Source organism: Epinephelus lanceolatus, chromosome 24 (assembly GCF_041903045.1).
Source record: "Epinephelus lanceolatus isolate andai-2023 chromosome 24, ASM4190304v1, whole genome shotgun sequence".
Classification (NCBI taxonomy): domain Eukaryota; kingdom Metazoa; phylum Chordata; class Actinopteri; order Perciformes; family Serranidae; genus Epinephelus; species Epinephelus lanceolatus.
Window position 1 is genome coordinate 9,416,530 of NC_135757.1, and position 18,266 is coordinate 9,434,795.

At 41.5% G+C, this 18,266-nt stretch overlaps 1 protein-coding gene across 3 annotated transcripts in view; it reads right to left on the reverse strand.

Moving 5' to 3' along the window:
* The window catches only part of LOC117250019 (interleukin-1 receptor accessory protein-like 1), a 375,630-nt gene that overhangs the window by 292,841 nt on the left and 64,523 nt on the right, over nt 1-18,266 (reverse strand). Inside the window, exon 1 of one of the 3 annotated variants that reach the window (XM_033615958.2) lies at nt 16,112-16,607. The exons of 1 other annotated variant lie outside the window; for it this stretch is intronic. The gene's annotated coding sequence lies outside the window, so the exon portion shown is untranslated. Of the gene's footprint in view, nt 1-16,111; nt 16,608-18,266 lie in introns of those variants that run through there. One more of the 3 variants, XM_033615955.2, reaches the window with a different exon arrangement.

Sequence of the window (18,266 nt, forward strand, 5' to 3'; positions counted from 1 at the left end):
CTCCTCAACTGCTAGATTTCTGTTGTTCCTCCCCAGATACTCTAAATATTACGGTTAAGTTTGACTATGAGCTTAATCCGCGACTCCCTGCGTCTGATGCTGATGGATTACATTTAAGAAGATGGCCACCTCTTTGACGAAACTACCTACTCAAGGGCTTATCAAGGTCAAACACTCAATTTGTTATCAGTGATCACGAAAAGGGTGTCAATGTATTATTGTCGCTATCATCTTACTTCTTGGCACATGGTTATTAGCTAGTGAGAAGTGAAAGATTCAGTGCAGCTGTCTAACTGTCAGAGATATGATCAGGAACACAATAGAGCAGGGAAAAAAAGCAACAAGAGTTATCCCCCTTCAACAAATGAATGGATACTAGATGTCCAAAAATATGAAATCTCAGGAAAAATAGACCTCCCTTAAAAAATTGCACAATGAAAGCTTATCCTGTCAAGCATCTCATAGCGTGCCATTCTTTAAAGGAAAAGCTCATCCAAAAGGTGCTGTCACCTGCCTCTCATTCTTTGATTGTTTTTTCCTCAAGCATCCACTCTCTCCCCTCCCTGACAGTGTTTCCTTCTCAGTGGATTCATCCAAAATTCAATTACTTTCAAGGAGGGTTCGGCAAGAGAAATGGGGCACTCTCTCAACACTCTCGGGGCTCCGAGTTGGCCCCGAGGAATGCATCTCCCTCTCACATTCACATACAAACAATTCCAGCAATCGACGACTGAGGCTTTACCACAGCTCGCCAGGTGGATATTGAGATGATGATTTATACGGATCCCTCGATTAGAGTCTCTCTTACTCTGTCACACATTTTCTCGGGCTGTTCGCGCTGAAGGCCCTCGTGCTCAATTCTGAACCGCCGCTCATATCTGATGTTTCTGGATGACTGTTCATATCTTTGGAGGATGTTCCCCATATCAGATACCAACAGGAACTGACAGCAAGAGGCAATAACAGACATCCATATCTGTGCCTGCACTTCTCTGGCTTGTTTGGAAAACATTTCAGATCTGTGCCTTGGAATTTTGATTAAATTGAGGTGTAAAACTTTGACATTTTACTTCTTCTTTGCTTGTTCCAAGTCTACTCATCCTGCATGCAAACACTTGCTGAGCCACAAAGTCAGGGGTGTCACAATTACAAAATTATTTATTATTTTCTTGGCAGCACTGACTAGTGGAGTGTCAGAGAAATTTTAATGATTTATTTTTCTTAAATGTATTTAGTCTTTTTTTTTTTTTTTTTTTTAAATGCCAGAAGAGCAGTTTTCTTGTAAGGCCCTGGGTAGATTGTGTTTATTTATAAATGCTGAAGCTATGATTTTTCAAGACCATAAAGAAGTACAAATGTTCCTCTTCCAACTAAACTGATAGGGATGTGCTGTATTGAAGCGATGCAGTGCACAGAACACACCTCCAGAGTTCAGTCTCAAAAGGTGGAACGGGCAGCTGGGCAGAGAAAGATGGAGACTGCAAGTGTGGGGATAAAGTCACAGGACTTCTTCCAACTGCAAAAGCAGTTTATACTCCAACTGATTTTTTTGTCCAGCTCCTCCAGCAAGACGGGCGCTTATTTCCTATCCGTTCAAAATTCTGTGGGCCATGAGTTTTTAAATCTAGCAAGACTTGTCTACGTAGGCTAATGGCATATCAGAACAAAGGGATGAAATGACGAGACGAAACTGTTTTAGAACGTTGTAAATGAAAGTTGCAGTGGTGTGAACTGGCCGTCTGAGCTCGACTCAAGCAAGCTGATGGTGTCACCTGCAACTCAGCTGGTCAAATTGCCGGTTGCCGGTTTTAGAATGTAAAGCATGTCACCTGTTTCAAAAGCCAATCAGCTTGTGGTGACGTCGGCTGGTCAAGTCAAAATAATTTTGCCATTTCATCACTGCAATAAATGCAACTGTAGCCAGTATCTCACCATCACTATCCTCATTTACATTTTAAGAATCTAAGAATTGTATTCAGCCACAAAATCCGCCCGAAAAGCTGGAAATCAGAATGGCACATTGCAAATAGTTGCCTGTTTCAACTCGTCACGTTGCAAATCTTTGGTCTGAACTGGGCTTTAAAGGGACAGTTCACCCCAAAATCAAAAATGCATATTTGTTTCTCTTACCTGTCGTGCCGTTTAGTAATCTAGATTGTTTTTGGTGTAAGTTGCAGAGTTGAGGTCATGGACCTAACTACACCTGCCACCCATATCACTTCGCAGAGGGAAGCATGCATCTACTCCTAGCTCAACTAGCACCACTGAGCTAGCAAATCTTACAGCTCCGCCGAAGAGGGTGCCATTAACCCTATGGGCCCTAGGCGTTTTTGGGGTATTTTTACTGCCTTTACTTTTAAGCTCATATCACAGTCATTATAAAGGCTACATACACATGCTATATCTTTTTTTTTTCAGGACAATGTGGGCTATCCAGATTTGCCATCATTTCATGTCCTTCTATGTGCCTGTATTTTATATTAATTTTCATATCAATGAAAAAAAAAAAAAAAAACAAATCCGTGTGACTAAATTCTTACATTTTTACATGGGGAGACTCTGGAATCTGGCATTATAAGAACCATGATGGTGGGACATTGTGTCACTTCACAGCTGTCCAAAACATGTGGTTTGTGCCAGGCGGACATGATTGCCAGTATTTTTTCATTATTGCAAGAAATTCCATTGACTCATTCACAAGTCAAAAATGTGTTTTATCTGAAAGAAACATGCAATATTTACATCTAAGATCATAGAAAAATAGTCAACCAAGTGCAATGATGTCCTCCAAGATAATATTTGTTTTTCAGTTTCAGTTATATATTGGGGAGACATTTTGGGCATTGGTGGGGGGGCACGTGTCCCCCTCAATGTATATAGTAACTACGGCCCTGTCATGCATGCATAATTAGTCCTCAGTTGTCTGGATGCACAAAGGTGAAGTGGCTGGTTTTGTCATACAAAGTTTGATGGAGTGTCAATTGGACAATATGGAGATATTTGCATCTTGAAAGCTGGACTACAAATGTGGATAGACTGCGCTTTCATGTGATATGCGTGGCATTTCTGTGCGAGCCTGCATTCTTGAGTAATCCATCCAAGAGTAATGTGTGTGCAAAGCTGTATGAAAGCTCTGTTATATATCATTTTAGTGTAACTTTATCTTTTTTTTTCGCTGTGAAAAAACTGGATTACCGACAAGCACGGTCACAGAGAAAATCAATAGAGAAGAACAGGTGTGAATTTGGACGCACTATGCGTCGCTCGGGCCCATAGGGTTAATGGTGAGGCTGTTGGCCAGTGTAGTTTGGTAGAAAGAAAGTAGTTCCACTAAGGTTTTTCAAATGTTTTTTTTTTGTGTGTGTGATTTGAGCACCACAAGCCAAGAGCCATCTACTTCCATTATAGTTGAGGAAAGGCAGACATCTCTAGCACTCAGCAACTCACATCAAAATGATCAAGACTGATAAAAGGCACTACAGGTAGGAGGAAAAATACGTAGTTTTGATTTGGAGGTGAACTGCCCCTTTAAAAATAAGTAGCATCATGGGTCACATGCCTCTAATCACATACCCAGGACTGAAAAAAATAATTAAAACTGCGACGCTTCAGTTGCAGCATGAACTTACACCCTCTCCATCTCTGTCATTACCCCCACCCTCAACAACCTCTCCCCACATCACCCCTCTGCCCCCTTCCTCCTACCTCCAGTCAGAAAATTGATATGTACTCTGCTTGGTGAGTTATTAACATTTCTATTTGTGAGGAACACTTTTCCAGCCCTTACACCCTTGGCTGACGCACACACACACCCACACGAGTCTGTGCTCTCCTCACTGAATTATTCCATTTTGGATTATCTAATAACCCTGCAACCACAAGCCTCCATGTTCTTGACATGCACGCATGAGAGAAAGAGAAAGAAGAGGTCGCTTCTCGAACACAATCGACATCTCTAGGCATGTTTAACACCCTGAATGTCTTAGAATAAATGTGTCTTCTGCGTTTGTGTAAAAATATGCACTCTGTCCACTTCCTCCCTGGCAACAGCGAGAATAAAAACAGCACAAAGCATCAAGAGTTCAATCAACAGAAGAATAAGGAATAATGAAAGACACACACCATGTGTAGCAACGTTATGCAACCATGTTTTTTCATCAGTGGCTAATTTGTTCCTGCGTGGTGAGGATAAAACAGAAGACAAGTCATTTCAGAATCTGTCTCAGGAACAGATTTCTAGATTTTGTAGATACTTGAATAGCCAAGCAGTGGCGCTTAAACCACTATCACCAGCTATCTTCATTTCCAGGATGATGCAAAATTGTTACTAAACATGGCTGAAGCAGGATTAAATAAAAATCAAGAAGTCTGTACTGTATTTTTTTTTCATATTATATCCATTTGCCTGTTGAGATATGTTCCCCACATCATGGTCTGAAGACTGTTTCAAAGACTTCCTCACAATTTTAGGCGTAGAACTGTGCTCGAAAAACACCAAATGCCTTGAATTCAACTTGTCTTTTGGGGTGGCTTTTTGAGATTATCCAAAAAATCTCAAAATCAGATCACAATCATCAAAAAAAGAACAAATCTTCACTTATTACACTTTGTGTGTGGTTGTAAACTTTAAATTAAAGTTGGTAAAATGCCAAAATTTAAAGAAACAGTAATGACTTGAGCAGTTCACCACACGTTCTAACGTTCTGGTTATGACGAAGTTGTAAATGAGTTAACGGGGAACGTGTTAAGGTAATATTAGCACAATGGCCACTCCAGCTCAAAATGTGTGAAAATTCATATCACAATTTTAGTGACTTAAAATATCACGCTTATCAGTATTATCAAGGTTTTGTTAAATGTGCTGAAAATGTCAAAAATACATAAATAATTTCACCAAGTTTTATACTGAAAACAAAAAAATAAATATTAGCAGCACTTGGCAATTTTTGTTTGCATAAATATCAAAATAATAACTGGTAGTGTAACAATATGTCGAGCTAGATCAATATATCAATTCAATGATCAACATCTAATATTATGAACGCAAAGTGAAAAACCTAATGTATACTATCATCTTTAAGATATGCCTTTATTTTGAAATTCCCATGGTGCATATGTGTCGCCATTTACGTCCAAGCACACCACCTGCCTAAACATTCAAAAGTGCTTGCAGAGGATATTTAGTGGTGTTGTCTTACATCGCTTGCAGGCCCCTGAATCGAATCGAATTTAAATTATATCGAGGCAGACTGTGTGCTATCAGTAAATGTCATATTGTTGTGAAAAGACTTTAGGTAACATCCTATCGTGATGAAACTTGTGATTTACACCTGTAATAATTACTTAGCTAAAAGCTTTTGTTAGCATATAAAAACGTCTGGGAGACTGTTGCAAACTTTGGTTGATCCTGGACAGTATTTGAAACTTTAGTACCACTTTGATTTTACATTCACTACCTGTCACTTTGGTAGACATTTTACCTAAGATAACCTCAGCGTTCTCTTAGGTGTTTTCAGCCACAGAAAACCGCTATCATTTTGCCAGCTCAGCTACAGCATCTACAGTATCTGACAATAAGAACCCTTGTGCCTCTGGGTTCTGCTTGCTGTTTACAATTACCTAACATTTACCAACTCTTTTATTAAAACATCTACTATAGGAATGGTGACCTCAACAAATCTCTAAATAAACAACAGCTTACAGAGCTATTGGCCTTTCATTTGACTTCAGCAGTTAGCAGACTGAGAGGAAGTGACAGGAGCTGCTCTCTGTGGGTGAAATATGGCAGATACAGTATATACTGTACAATTTATATGTCTTATTTTTGGTCCTGGGAGCTGTTATCCACCAGTCAGCTTGGAAAAATCCTCCTTAAATGACTTCTGAGGACACACAAATGTGCACACACACGCCTGCGCACACACACACACACACACACACACACACAAACTGTCTTTGCAGTCACGTCCAATTCTTAGTCCGATTACCTGAGCTGCCTGCTAACTAGATTCTTTATCCTGCCTGGCTGTCAGGGAAATAAGGATGACATTAAATGAACGGAGCTCTCGCTTTGGATATTCCAGGCCAGGGCTGAGAGGACCAAGGGGGAGCCTGCTGGAATCGCTGAGAGGAAGAGGTGAAAGGGGAGGAGAGGATGAATGAACGCTAAAAAAGGGTGAGAACAGAGGATGAGGAGAAGGCAACCATGAGAGGCGGTGCCAAGTGGCAGAGCACTGAAACACACTATCCATATTCTGACATCCTAGTGATTACCATCTGAGTTTTATTGAGTCAAATGTCTGTATCGCTGTCTACAATGAAATGTTATGCTGGAATTTAAAAGATTAAAACAACTTGTAGCATCAACACAGCAAATTTCCCAGTGTTAATAGATGTTGATTTTTAAAAACACAGACAATTATAGGGGTTGTCAAAGAGTGGTTTGTTTGCTCACAGCTGCTACAGGTACTAAAGCTGCTATTCAAACTGTCTGAAAGTTTTAAATTAACTCTGATGTATATGGATTTATAGCAAAATAGCACAGTGGTGATTCACACGCTGCTACATTAACACTGACTATTCTGCTCTGTTGCTACTCTACTCTTTGAAAGGATGCTTTCAGCCTCAAAACACTTTTCTTATAAACATGTTACAGGCAATCAATTCTCCAGATCATACTGCACGTCAGCACTGAGATTCTGTCACATTTACTTGAAGCCCCACCGCTCCCTTTATGCTATCAGAGCAGCCACTGTACATTTATGTTGAGGTAAAAGGATATATTGAGCTCATCCAACAACTCGTGCTTTAATGTTGCAGCAGCTAGATCTTGGAGCACTTTCTCAAAGTTACTTTTGTCTGTTAAACTCAAGCGCATGTCTTTTTCCCCCCCAGGCTTGATCCGTACTGCAGGTGTCAATCAAACTCTCAAACACGGTCAGAGTTCAAGGTCTGAAACAGGCTTCACTTCAAGAGGAAGCATGCTACAGTAGCTGCTGAATGACATTCATGCTGCAGGGTTATCTGGAGTCTAACATTAGCGACATCTAACTATAGCAGCTGTAGGTGTACTTCAGAGAAACATCCGCAATGCTAAATAAAATGAAAATTCATCAAGCTGAGGTAGAGGCTTCCAATAGTGGCGATGAGATATTCACGGGCTGAAGCGTTTCTCTCTTTATCTCTCTCACACACAACCTCCAGCACACATTTTTACTCAACACCTAAATTTAAATCTGTGACACGGAGACTGATCTGCTGCTGAACCGACGAGTCCCGAGCTAACTCTACAGTATGCTAATGCTATTCATTGGAGAGCATCAAAGTCTGAGTTCTTCAAGGAGCACTGACTTTAAGAAAGTAAAAGAACACTGCATATTTTACAGTATTACAGCAGGAAAAGATTCCATCGGAAATGTCTTTTTTTGGTTTGGCCTTTAAGAGAAGCAGAAAAGTCTAGATCCTCTTGTACAACTGAGCAGCTTTTTATAGATTACATGCAAACATGATAACGGACGAACACATTTTCGGACACAACCCATGTAGGTTGAGTCCTCTGCAGCGCCTGGGTTTGACTCCTAGCAAATTCGCTGTGTCTCCCCCCCCGTTCCTGTCACTCTCTAGCTGCTCTATCATAAAAGCAATAAAAGCCCCCCCAAAAAAATCTAACACAAATGTTCTCAAATGATGAAAATGCTCTGGCAGTTTTTGTCGTTTGCCAAATCACTTCCACTGTCTTGTCTAAGCAGCAGAAACATGGGCTGATTTAAGTGGGAAATGAAAGAGGACTGTCAGATTATTAACTTGTGTTAATAAATGCCTGCCCTACAGCAACTATTATCATTAAGGCTGCTAAACATTTATCTTGCTGATTTTTCTTTTTTTAATCAAATCAACAACGAGGAAGAATCAACTTGAGCCAAAAACAGAGCAAATGTGCAACCCAGCCAAAAGCAACAAAACAAACAAAGCCTTTGAGAGAATAATCAAAGTCTTTCTTCTAACAGACAATGTGCTTGAAATTGTACAGTCAATTTATCTGACTCTGTTTGTTCAGGTTGTGCACTGCTTGAATGTACCTCGGCTTTCATCATTGATGAATGCACAATGGTAAGGATAATGATGGATGTGCTGCATTTGGCTTTCAAATTATTTGGTTGAAATATATAATACACTGCGTTGTGGCGAGCAGCCTGGTATCATGACGGACTTTAAATCAAAGCATGGAACAGAAAGCATTAAGTGTTTAAATGTCATGTATGTTCAAGGGTTAACTGCAAAAGTAGACACACGTGAAAGCTATTTGTCTTCACTGCACACCTTTCCTCTGAAAATGCCCCTCACATGTCGGAACCAAACAGCCCTGCAAGCAAAAATAAACTTAAGTGCTAAGGCGAGCAGACATGCTATAGTTACCACTGAGAGCTTAACGGTGCAATGCAAATAAGCTTTCACACAATAACAGACGACCCACATCTCCATGCTAGGCAGCCGAGATTCAATATCGGAGGACAAGAAGTGCTGCGTCCCCAGGCCCTTCTTGTAAAGTGGCCCATAAATCAAGAACCCTGTTGAGAGGCGGTCTCTGTGGGTCTGGTCCAGCAGGGGGGGAACAGAGCTGCGCTCTGGCTGGAAAAAGGCACACCAGTAACCCCCTCAGTAGTAACGCAAAGGATGTTTTAGTAGCATAAAATTATGACCATCATTAGCCAAACTGGGGACTGGATTATTACTGGAGCTGCTATGTTTGAATATATAGAGGATGCTGTGGCTCGGGGGGTTCAGCCATGCATGTAACTGAACTGGGTCGAACTGTGTATATATTTAATAATATTGATTTTATATTTCAAAGCTCACATAATACAGTAAGGAAGCCAGAAAAAGGGAACAATCAAAGAAAATAAGAGTCACTAAAATTCAGCATGGACTATCGGTACTTGAAAACACATTGTCTCCTCATTCATTTCAATGGAACTCTCCCCAGAAGACTTAAGAGTTTTCACCAAAATACCGAGCTCAACTATGGCACTGGATCATCATCTGGCAAAACACAGCATGAGCCAATCAAATTAGCAACTCAGATATGGTAAATGTATTGTTTATGCCACAAATCACAGTTATAGAGGATAAAAGTTTGTTTAAACGTTAAAGCAAAAGTTCGTGAACTGCATTGTGGGGCATAATACAGGGCAGGAATCGAATGTTTAAAGGGTAACTCTGGTATTTTCCAACCTGGACCCTATTTTCCCATGTTTTTGTGTCAAAGTGACTGATGGGAACAACAATTTTTTAAATTGGTCCACTACTGAGTGCAACCACTGCAGCCAGCAGCGGCGAAACCGGCTGCAATGTAATCCCTGCAGGCACCTGAGCACCATTAATTTACGTCCATTGAAAGCACTGGTTTTTGCCACTGCCACTCAGATTATTATTGTGAGTGTGTGACAACTTTTGGAAAGGATCCCCATAGGGGTTGACCTTTTGTTCAAGAGTAAGAGCCTGGAAATGCCATTGTCAAACACACCAGACTCAACTGAAATAAACAGTAAGTAAATATTTTGTGTATAGAGCCAGTTTATTTTCACATCTTATTGGGTGAATTAAGGGTTTATTATAATCAAACCAGAGCTGATTATTGTTGGCACAGTGAAGAGACAAACTAAATCCACTTCTGAGAGTTTTGCTTTGCTTCTGTCGACTATAATAAAGTGTTTTACAATGATATAGGTACTATCTATTTAAATACTCCGTTAGCTCTGACAATGGTGGTTTCAGGGCTGTTTCTGGTCAAACAAAAAGGATCCTATTCTTTAACAGACAGACTGATCTCTGTCGGGATCCTTTTCATAATGTAGTCAGGCAAAAGCAAAGACTTTTAGTGGACAAAAACTGTCAGTACCCAATTGCCCACAGGAATTACACAGCAGCATGTTTCTCTGCTGCTGACTGCAGCGGTCTCACACAATACTGGAACGATTTCAAAAACTGTTGTTCCTATTGGTCACTTAGAAACAAAAACATGGAAGAAACGGGGAAGAAAAATACTTAAGGTACCCTTTAAATACAACGGTGCAACACAAATCTAGTAGCAAACTGGACACAGCCTGATGTACATCAGTATACCCATGTTGTACTGGAGGCAGGTTGAAATATTATGCATGGTATTACCTGTAAATATTATGTTGCCCCAGGTCTCATGTGTAGTGGCTAATGACAAATGACAAACGGCTAATGAAGCGCCCCTTGGTTTCACTCACTATTAATACCCTGACGTAGTTGTTCTATGTGGGTCTTGTCTGGCTCAGAGGGGAGGTTTCCTACTGACACTATATGCAAATAGTCTGTCCTAATGGACAAGCACAGAGCCTCCACGCAAGGAGATGCTACATGTTATGGTATGGGCATTTTCTTTCACTGAATACTTAAAAGCCTTTGCGGAGACCACACCTCCCAAAATGGGTCTGTAAAAGGCTCTGCTGAATACCCTAAATACCTCCCCAGCAGCCACTCAGATCACAGGTCAAATGTGCATATAGATTGGTAGTTTTGATGATATTTTGATCATCTCAGGGAGCTGTGTCTCCTCTATTATGCAGTTAGCCTGCTAATGCATTAGCCTGCACAATCTCCAACTGGCATTTTGCGCAAGTTTTTTTATCTCCGCACCGACGTATGGGATGTCACAACAAAGCCTTCATGAATGAGTAAGCACAGATCCGACGAAGAGAAGACGGGAAATGGGAGGAAAAATTGCTCATTTTGCTTCCCCTGGCATGCAATTTCCATCCTCCATCCACATCTCTCTAAAAGCTATCTAAAACACATCAACTTCATCTTCCCAGGCTGGATGGGCCTCTGAGGATCACCTCCAGACATGGCATGGTGACAGTGGGTCTGAAAAGAAAGGATGAAAATGATAATTCCGCCCTCTTGCTTATAGCAATGGGCTTCTCATTCCACTGCTGATTAAAAAGGAAGAAAAAAACATTCATTTTAAACGTCACTCGCCGCTAGCCAAGAAAAATACTGTATATTGAGGTAACTGATCATGCCTCAGATGGCCGTTTCATCAGAGGAAGTGCAACACGAGTACTTCATTGCCTCTTTCTTCATTTTAGCCATGTTACAATTGACCAGCACCACATTTAAGCTCGGGGGCATGCTACACTGTGGCTGACCCGGACTCCTTTTATTTTCTTCTGTAACAAATGGGAAAATAAAGCGCTTTTAAATTGCATTTGACTCTGCTCAACTTTACGCTTTGATCCCCCCAAAGACACACACACAGACACAGAATAGCTCGCATATGACTTTTTCAAGAGCAATGTAAAGAGACAGTTGGAAATGATGCCATTACCATGCTTTTATTGTGGTATTAAGTGTTGTTCTCTTTGGGCAGGAATGCCATTACATGCAGACAGTAAATAAAGCTAGCGTAGCAGCGGCAGATGCTCTGCTCACTTCCATACAGGAAGGCATTCAGATCAAGGTCTCAAAAATAAGAGGGCCATGGAAATGATTTGCAGGGAGGGGCATTCTTTTTGATACCTCTCCACTGAATAACAGCGGGGAGGGACACAGAGAGAGAGATGAAGGGCCACAAAGTGATAGGGGGCCCAATTTTGAAGGCCATTTATTTTTCCATACAGCCTCGTGTCCCATCAGCGAGTGATCATGGTAGCTATGTTCTTTGAAAGGACACAAGGGAAGGGTTTCCTATTTCTGCAGGGAAGAGATCAGAGGACAAAGCTGGCTTGACAAAGCTACACTGTGGTTACACAATTGTAAATAACGGCATCTTATAGTTACTTACAAATTTTGTGGTTCTCAATGCTTAAAAAAATGGAGATCAGAATGTACATCACTGGTATAATTTAGGGATGACCAATATGGATAAACTTCTAGCATGGTAAGGGCTGGGTACCACTGACATTTCAACCGATACAAGTACCATTTCTGGTACCTGGAATTTGGTACCAGTGCCCAATAGTACATTTTTTAGATTTGACTGTCTGTAATAACACAAATCTAGCTTTTTAACAAGCTGCATGTGTGTAAATGTGTGTTTCTGCCCATCTAGCAGTGCTACAAGGCTACTACTGAAGTTCTACACAAAAGAAAATAGACCAGACTCTGAAACTCTGGTGGCAGATCAATGCTGCGGCAATAGTTCTGCCTCACTGGGAAGCCAACGGAGAGGCAGCAGAGCTCCATAGCCTGCTTCCTGGCTTTGAGGTTAAACTCCTTGGCTGGCTTCTGGGCTTTAGTGCACTTTGCAGCACGTCCGCCTCCTGTCTGAACCTGGCATTCTTACCCAGATGTGATCTCAGGTACCAGCATTTGGCACAGATAGATTTAACGTCATCGGTACTCGCTAGCACCAATGTAATTTGGTCAGTTACCATAAAAGTACAGAGTTTGGTACCAAATCCTAGTTGCTGTATACGCAATTATATACTTATGTAGTTGAGAAACTGTTTGTAGAGAGAATAATTAGATAGGTATGTCTGTTTTTGGCTAATCCAGGTGAAGTAATTTGTGACATTGATGAATAAATCTGGTAATGCCATTAAGTGGTCCAACTCATTGATTTGCGACATAAGCCACAATGGTCAAGTACACCCACAGATACTAAAGGGAGATCTACCACAGTCTAAACAGTATGGTAAAATCTGACAATAGACTAATTTGCATCACCTCGCAGTTTATATGATAACATTGCCCACCCCTTGTTAATTAATTAAAATGAGTTATTCTCTAGATAATTAGGATGATGAAACGACTATTTGCTGCAAACTGCGATAGGATCACAAGAAGACACTGCTGCTTTTTAAAGGGTTCACAAGTCAAAAAGTCCACAAGCTAATATTTTAAAGAATGGTCTCCTACATTAACCTGGTACTTTATATAGCTACAACGAGTAGAAAGTTGTACCTGAAAACACTGAGACCTGAAAAATGTATAGACAGATTGAATCTTATGTATTCAGCCTGTGCAGTCGTGATTCTTGTTTTTATGGGCGAGGCGACATGCCCAGACATATTGTAATCTACCTGATCTAGCATACTTGTCAATTCATGACATGATGGCTGCAACAAAAATAAATAGCTTTGAATCAGATCGATGCCCAATGATTGCGATGGAAAATGGAACAAGGCATGGGGAAAGAGGAATCTCATCTTCACAGGAATTGGATTTTCAAAAGATTTAACTGAGAGCGCGTCTGTTATGCATGTAGTCCACAGCGTCTAATGCTTGGATTTCACAACAGTCAATACATCTGCACAGCGGTGCCGAGCAAGAATGGAAGGTGCTCATGCTGAAAGTATGATATTTGCACGCATGCACATGGTCACACACATACATAAACACACAATCTAGATCACCTCTCAGTTTTTCAATTTCCCCTTTTGTCTTATTAATATAATTTAATAGCCATGATTGAGGTGGGCCCCTTTCAAATTCCACTCCGACATTCTTCCTCACAAATCCTCATCAATTGCTCCAAACACTCCTCACACAGAGCCAATATAGCACAGCGAGACAACCCTTATTTCCCACTATATTAATGAAGTCTTTCATTTGAAAGCCTTTGACTCCCCGCCCCTTGATTGCAAAGCCAAGGCCAATAGGCCTTGGTGACAGCTCCTTGAAAATTAAAAGTATCAATCAGGAAAAGAAGGGAAAAAGCCTGTGATGCCTTCAGATCTTTCTGTCTGCCAGAGAGAGCACTGTAAAGTGAACAGGGTCAAGGGCTAGTTGCAGATGCCTATGAAGGTGTGTTTAATGCTGCAATCCATTGCAAGTCAACATTGATAATTCTCAGCTGGTAATCCCAACTTCTGATCTAAATGCATCCAAGTCCATTTGCTTGGGAAAAATGGTCCCCTGTTTGCATGACAAGTCTCTAAGCTTCACACGTATCTACAGGGGACCTACATCAATTACCACAGCGCCATTAGTGAGGAGAAAATAGATACAATTAGTCAACTGTTTCGCCAGCCTTTACTAATTCAAATAATTTACAACAGCTGATGATTGTGTGACAGTGTGCACCACCTCAGCCTATAGCATCACGTGGAAACATGCATGCTCCCAAAGACTTCCATGAAGCAAAATTAACTGTATGGAAACGGCAACTACAGCGTTGCTACAACACGTTTCACAAGACGTACACTACATAAAAGTGGATAAGTAAAATAATAGATGAGAAGGTCGTTCTACTCATGCTCAGCCACGTTGCTGTGACGTCACATTTCCAACTTGGAATTCTGACTTGCACTTCTCCATTTAATTTCCAGAGTTCCAATGACAATGGATTGCAGCATTATTGCAAGATGAGTGAAGTTCCCCTCATGAGATAGATAAAGAGATTAAATTTCAATTATTATGAGGAAAAAGTTGACCATTTTCTGACTGTGACTCATTGTTCTTAGTTGAAAACGGTCTGTAAAAGGTTTATTAAAGAAGGGCGGCATTCAAATGTGCTGTCAGAGTTAAAATGCTTTTTAAAACTGACAAAAAATTAGACTTGAAATGTACCCACCAAAGGAGAAACGGCTTTATTGGTGCATTAACATGCCCTTTAAACCTACACTTAATTCATCAGGGAGCAGAAGTGGAATTCAATGCCGCTGGGTAAACTTGACCAGCATAAAAAAAAGTGCCAATGCTGGATGACATAATCTCTGTCTAAATCAATTTCTGTGTGAGAGCACTCGACTCAGCTCAATATGTAGCTGCAGGGCTTCCGTTAAGTGGCCAGTGCCACTTACCTATAAATTCATGTGCTGCTGGTTGCTCCTGTGGCAAAGCTTAACCCCACATGTTGGGAATGAATAAATATGTTATTAAAATAACATCAGAAACCAAGAAGAAATCACCTGAAGCAGAACGTGTCAAAAAGAAATTGGAGTGGAAAGATTTAGAGCCTGAAACCAGGTGAGCAGTTGAAATGGGGAGCAAAATGTTACTGTTGACAAAATTAGACAATTGTGTATGATTAATGAGGAGCTGGCTGAATGTAAGGCTTTAACTGCCTGTAGGCCTTGGCCTTTGAGAGGTTATGGTTTCTAATAGATTTATAAAAAGGCATGACTAAAGAAGCATCTCTGCAGCAGCCACTGCTTGATAAAATGGTGAGATGCAACTTGCAAGGCTACAGTGCCTCCTGTAACTCATCCGTATTGGATGAGGAAGGAGAAGGAGGATTTTGTCCCCATTTTTTAAACTAGCATCTGCTCTAACTTTACAGCAGTATCACTTCCTGATTCCTAAATATGTTTCACTGGCAAAGCGAAGTCTGGTCAGAGCCAGAGAAGAGCTCCAACATCCATCTGGACAATCATAGGCCATCATCCATCCAAGCAGGGGAGGGAAGCAGGGGATAGGAGAGGACATACCAGCAAATACTGAGGAGAGGCACAGAGAGCTGACTCGCCAAGCAATCACTCAGCAGAAATAATTTGAAATAACTAAGCCCGGGTTCTTCTCGCCTCCCTCCTCTGAAACGCGCGCGCGCATTGTGTGCACGCGCACACGGCGACACGCACATGTGCACAAAGACGCATGCACCCACTGATACACGCACGCAATGGGGCGCACATACACAAACGCACACACTGCTGACGCACCGGAGCGACATGCAAATGCGCACAGCGTTACACAATTAATGAAGGGAAAAAATACTGCGTAAAATTAACAGCTCGTATCCACTGGCACACTGTAATGGCTGCGCTTGGATAATTAGGTTTTGCTAAAGATACAGAAGACTTGAGCAGCCCACTTCTCTGTCGTACTGCAGCCGTGAACACTTCCACTGAGGAGGCTCTGTCCGCAACTGAAGCAAAAAGAGCGACTGGGATTCATGCGTAACTGAGGGGGAAACATGTTCACTCCAAATGCGCATTTAAGTGCCGCATATTTGGAGATCACGAATCCGTTTGTTGTTAAAGCGCGTCGGCAAGTGATGAAAATCTGTGTATATGGAATGTCAGCGTCAGCCAAATTAATCGTCGGTGCCCACAAACTGGTTTCAACATCCACAGAAAGGCAGCACGAACCTCGAAGCAACTTTGGAAAACGTACAAGATCCAAACAGAATTCAACTTACCCACAAGCAGTTTCCAAATGATAGCGTACACTCTGCTGTCAGTTCCGATAGCCCCACACCATCACGCTGTATCAGAATCTGTTCAGGTCTACAGAGTAAAGCAGTAACGTTTTAAAAAACAGAAACAAAGGAATCCCAGATGTGAAATAGTCCACTTCTCCAGAAAAAACGCAGCGTCTATCCCAAAATTACATATTGCCAGGCTTGACTGGCGCAAATCGGAGCACAAAAACACCTGCAGCCGGTCACTTTGAAACAGCAGGAGAGGAGAAAATGAAGAAAATCATGACAGTGATTAGGGGAATGGTCGACAGAATCAATGAAGGGCAATATCAGAGCAGGCAATTAGTCTGATTATCCTGTGAAATCAGTTGCTCAGCGGCTCACGGCCACGCAGCCCCGGCAGGTGAGCACCGCTTCAAGCAGGACTACACGAGCGCAAATTTCCAAAGTGATGTGCAGAAAAAGACACATCGGATGCCGTCTCCCTCTCTCTCTGCCTCGTTCTCAGCGTGCCGCTGTGTCAACGCGAGATGCGTCAAGTGCGCACGAGTTCACCAAGACGCACAGGACATGAGGGGACTCGCCATCAAAATAAAAGCACCCGATAAGCCATCAAATCATAATGTGTCTATATTAACAGGCGCCCTGACTGATACCTACAGTACACTGGTGTGTTTTCTTTAAATGTATTCGTATCTCACTCCCCTGTTTCCTCTTTTGTAATCATGTCTCTTCTCAATGCAGATGTTTCCCAGGTCGGATTTTATTTTGAAGGAAACATCCGAGGTGCTGCGTCCGTATTCTGTCTGTCTTGACTCTGGTACCGATATGAACGCTCCGATCAGACCTGCGTTCCTCTGGAGTCTTCACCCTCTACATAGCGCACTGACTGATCCCTTCCCACAAACGCACATGAGGGAAAAAAAAACTCCTCCTTGTGTGTGTTTGGAGAATAAACTCGCAGTGTGGGATTTACTTTGACTTGGTTGCACAGAGGATGGAGTGCTGGTTCAGAGCGCACAGGCAGGCAATGCAGTGCAGCACAAGTTTCAGGATAGACGCACTGCCGCCCAATGGAAATAACAGAAAAGGTCTGAGATGCACTGTAAAAAAAATACTCCCTAACTTGGAAAGTCACTTTAGCCCATGTGTCAATAGGCTACAAGTTAACTGGGGGTAAATATTTTTATTTTATTTTAATTAAAGCTCAATTATTTCACCCAGTTGGCAAATTCTGGTTGATGTTGACTTGTTGTAAACATGCATAAACAAACACAACCACTTATGTTAAAGATGGCTGCAGAAATCCAGAGTGCGTTTGACTGGTGTTAAGAGGAACTTATAAAGACTGAGACTGTGGCATAACATTGAAATATTAAAACAAGGTTGGCCATGCAAATCTCATTTAATGATGTGCAGGAGCTATGCTTGACCTTGCAGAAAGCAGACCTTCATTTTCAACAGAGTATGATCCAAATTCTTTGGTGCATTAACAAAAATTAGACATTTTCCCCTTGTCGACTTCTGGTCGGCTCAGAAAGGCATTCATGTTTCCATTACATTTTGGTGAAACTGAAAACTCTTCAATCACACTGACAAATGTGTCTCCACTGAGAAATGTACTTTAAAATCAGCCCAGCTGCAAAAGAAAATGTTGGCATTTATGCTTCTGCAAACCACGGATACATTACATTTGTACGTTCCATAGCTATCATAGCAATGTTTCTAAAGTGACGTTGTATATGAGCTGACTTTGTCATCAGAAGGTAGTGGGGATAGTGGTGGGGCATCGCCCTACAGACAACTGTCCAAGACCTATAAACACAAAAACTGGCTGTTCTTAGCAAGACATGGCCATGTTTCCATTGGCTTTTTTGCCGCCAAACATGGGTGTTTTTTAGAGACCCGTTGCTGTGTTTCCACCAGGGATAGTGCCACACAAAGTAATTGTTTTCTACCCAGACACCGCTGCATTTCCTGCCAGGAAAGTGCCATGAAATTATACTGTTTTTCACAGAGATATTGCCCTATTTCCTGCCAGAATAGCACCACCAACAGTGGTTGTTTTTACCAAGACATTGCTGCATTTCCTGCCAGGATAGCACCACATAAAGCAGTTGTTTTTACTAAGACATTGCTGTATTTCCAGCCA